A 4,372-nucleotide genomic window follows, 5' to 3' on the forward strand; every position below is an offset into this window, starting at 1 on the left:
CGCGCCATGCTTGTGATATGAAATATTAATTAAATATTATTATATAAAGTTCAAAAATATCGTTTAATTCCGAAACTTCACCATTATTAAAATAATATTAAAATAACAATTTTTAAAATTTTGAACTTAAACTCGACTCTTCTCCACCTATGTTTAGAATACCGACAACTTAACGACTAATCATGTTTAACTAACTAATAATCCAAGTCGTACCCCAACCACCATAAAACAACTCTAATTCACAAAAACAAAACCGCACATATAAAGAATCCATATAATCCCGACCACCCGAAACTCGCATACCTTTAATGATCCAACTTGACATAATAAAATAATATAAAATGCCTACCTGGATGTCGGGGCAAGTAAAATAATAATAATAATTAACGGTGACAACGGTGGTTGAAGTGGACGACTATGGCGGTGAAAGGCGGTAATCAGAGAAAGTGATTATGATGATGACTGATGGTGGTGTATGGTTTCGTGGTGGACGAAGATGGTGATGAATAGTGGTGTATGGCGTGGTGGTGTGGTGGATGGTGGAGAACCGCGGTGGTGAAGGTGGTGCGGTGGTGGTGGACAGCAAGTCCGGCCCTAAGGTGTGGTTAAGTGATCGATGGCCAAAGGCCCGACACCCCTTTAGGCCAGATTTTTTTTTTTAAAACACTATATGTGTTTCTGTTAAAACAATATGTATATTTAGTGTTTAAAATCATTACATAACCATTAGTTTGGTCTAGTGGTAAATGGGTATTACTCCCAACCCAAATGTTATGGGTTCTAGTCTCATTTGAGGCATGTTTAATCCAAATTATACAAAAGTTTTTTACACAACCCAAATTATAACCAAGTAAGCCCATATAAAAAATAAATTGTTTAAACCCAACAAAATACTTCTTTTACTAAAGGCCAAAAATAAACTTCTCCTTCGGCCAAAAAATTTTTTCTTTCTCGGAGCCGACACTAGTGGACGGTAGTGATGAAGGTGGTGTGATGGTGCTAATGAGGAAGAAGAAGATGAACAGGTGATGTTATATATATTTTTTCGGAGTAACCACGACCCATCACGATATGCGATGGGTTAAAAACATTGAGGTCGCGTATCGCGACCCAATTCAGTTGCAATTAGGGTTTTACCCGATCGCGATACGCGATTGGGTATGAAAGGACGTCACCACGTACCGTGATGACGTCACACATGTCAGGGATACCAATGAAATAACGATACGCGATGGTGAAAATATGGATGTCATAGCGTAACGTGATGGCGTCATTTTCAGAATTAAAACTATTACCATCGCGATACGTGATGGAGTTGTGGATGAGGCCATCGCATATCTCTATTAGTCCTTTTCCACAGAAAGTTTTGCATGAATTCGGGTACGGACATTTTCCAACCTGACCACTTTTCGGCATCCCGACATCACCCTGAAAACGTTTCCGAACTCAAATCATACATTACGTACCTGGAAAGACGTGTAATTGACCCAACTCTTACCGAACTTAATGAAATTGCAAGTCCACCAACACTCTTCCCCACACTTGATGTTTGCTGCACAAGACTCAAGACAACAATCAATACATGACTTAATAAAATAAAAACAAACTGGAAAGACACTTACAAACCCGGGTTACCTCCCGTAAGCGCTGAATTGCGTGTATACAGCGTGACAATGCCTTGAACACTTAATTGTCTTCATAAACCGGTGAGGTCACAGTAAAACTCATCGATCCTTGTCCATGTTGTGAATGTCCTTTATTTCCAAATATGGCTTCAATCTATAGCCATTCACCACCTGTCTCAAATGGTCATCAAAATCTTCAATCTCACATTGACCATGATTTCCAACTCTAACTACCAAGTACGGGCCCGTCCAATTACCTTTCAACTTACCTACAAAAAGCTTCATTCTTGTGTTGTATAACCAAACCTATTGTCCAACTTCAAAGTTCTTCAACCAAATATTAGCATCATGGACTTTCTTCATATTTGACTTGTAAGCGGATGCACAATCATACGCTTCATCCCTTAACTCTTCAATTTCACACAAAGCCAACTTCCTTGCCTTACCTGCATCATCATAATTCATATTAACCTGTTTAGTAGCCCAATATACTCTTTGTGAAATCTCTACCGGTAAATGACAATCCTTTCCATACACAAGTCTATAAGGGGTGGTTCCATCGGCGTTTAATAAGCGGTTCGGTAGGTCCATAGAGCATCGATCAACTTGGTTGACCAACTCTTGCGGTTCGTCCGAACTGCCTTTTGTAAAATCTGTTTAATTTGCTGATTAGACACCTCAACTTTTCCACTCGTTTGTGGATGGGAAGGTGTGGCAATTCTATGATCAACACCATATCATTTAAGAAATTTTCCAAACTTAAATTTGTTGAAATGAGATCCCCCATCACTTATGATGGTTCGGGGGACTCCAAATCTTGAAAATATATTGCTTTGCACAAAATTGCAAACAACCGTGTGATCATTCGTCCTAGTGGCTATCGCCTCAACCCATTTAGACACATAGTCAACGACCACTAGGATGTATAAATTACAGTGTGAATTCGAGAATGTCCCATGAAATCGATCTCCCATACATCAAAAATATCAACAACTAGGATCGGGTTCAAGGGCATCTCTTCCCGCTTAGAGATGCTCTCGAGTTGTTGACACTTTAAACAGCGTGTCTCGAACTCGTGACCATCCTTAAACAATGATGGCTAAAAGAAGCAACTCGTAAGGATTTTTCTAGCAATTTTCTGGCCTCTAATGTGACCCCCACACGCGGACAAATGTGCGAGTTCCAACCTGATCTGGCATCCTCCTCGGGTATGCATCGTTTGATCATCTGATCTGCACCGAACTTGAAAAAGTCTGGGGTCATCCCAAATGTACTGTTTAGCTTGTGACATCATGTGCTTTTTCTCCCTCCATGGCCAATGCTCCGGTAGATCACCTGAAACTTTATAAATTAACAATATGAGCAAACTAGGGATTTTTTGAAACTGCCAAAATGTGCTCATCAGGGAAAGACTCGTTAATGGGCCCGTCTTTGCCTCCATCTTCCACCATAATTCGGGACAAGTGACCTGCAACAACATTTTCACTTCCCTTCTTGTCCCAAATCTCTAGATCAAATTCATGCAGTAGCAAACCCATCTTATGAGCCTTGATTTTGCATCCTTCGTATCCATAAGATATCTGACTGTAGAGTGGTCATAATAAATAATTACATTACTACCCCAAATATATGACCGGAATTTATCTAGGGCATAAAATACTGCTAGTAACTCCTTCTCGGTTGTTGTGTAATTCAATTGAGCATCCGATAGGGTTTTACTAGCATAATATTTGAAACGGGTTTCTTGTCAACCCGTTGACCCAAAACAGCCCCGACTGCATAATCACTTGCATCACACATAATTTCAAAAGACAACTTCCAATCGGGTGATTGTAAGATCAGGGCTTCAACCAATTTCAACTTCAAAATTTCAAAGGCTTTAGCACATTCTTCATTAAAGTCAAACGGGGCATCCTTTAGCAATAAATTACATAATGGTTTAGTGATATTAGTGATATCACTAAAACCTTTAATAAATCGTCTATAAAACCCGGCAAGCCCAAAAAATGATCTAATGCCTTTGACATTCGTGGGATGAGGTAGAGTGGAAATAACTTGAACCTTAGCTCGGTCCACCTCAATCCCACGACTCAACACAACATGGCCTAAAACAATCCCATCTTGGATCATAAAATGGCTTTTCTCCCAACTAAGAACCAAGTTCGTTTCAACACATCTTTTCAATACTCTTTCGAATTGATTTCAACATGCCTCGAAAGATGTTCCAAAAATCAAAAAGTCATCCATGAAAATTTCTAAAGACTCCCCCATCATATCGGAAAAAATACTCATCATGCACCTTTGAAAGGTGGTGGGGGCGTTACATTCCCCGAACGTGTCAGTCCCTTTCTCTTTACAGGATAGCTCACTAACTCATTGTCGTAACCCACACCGAAGTGTCGACAAGAAGGTTAATGACACTACTATTTTGTAAACAACAATAGAGTATTAAAGGTGGAATCAATAAAACTCTAATTGTTGCACCACATACACTAAAGTAACAAACACACACAATAACTCAAATATTTCCATTAATATTACGAAAGATACAATGAAAATCGATTAGGGTATAAATGTGGAATGTCAGGATCTATAGCAGATTTCCATATAGGAGTGAGTCTACCATCAAATCACAATATTCGTTATCTCAAGTGTCTTAGGCGTGCTCTAAAATATTCCTTTTATAGGCCTAGCCTGACACCTGACATTCCCTTTTTAGAAACCCTAATGATTAATAAAATCATATT

This window comes from Bidens hawaiensis, unplaced genomic scaffold, assembly GCF_021521415.1.
Source record: "Bidens hawaiensis isolate Kalapana, Puna unplaced genomic scaffold, B.hawaiensis_p1.1 tig00011859_1, whole genome shotgun sequence".
In the NCBI taxonomy this organism is placed as follows: domain Eukaryota; kingdom Viridiplantae; phylum Streptophyta; class Magnoliopsida; order Asterales; family Asteraceae; genus Bidens; species Bidens hawaiensis.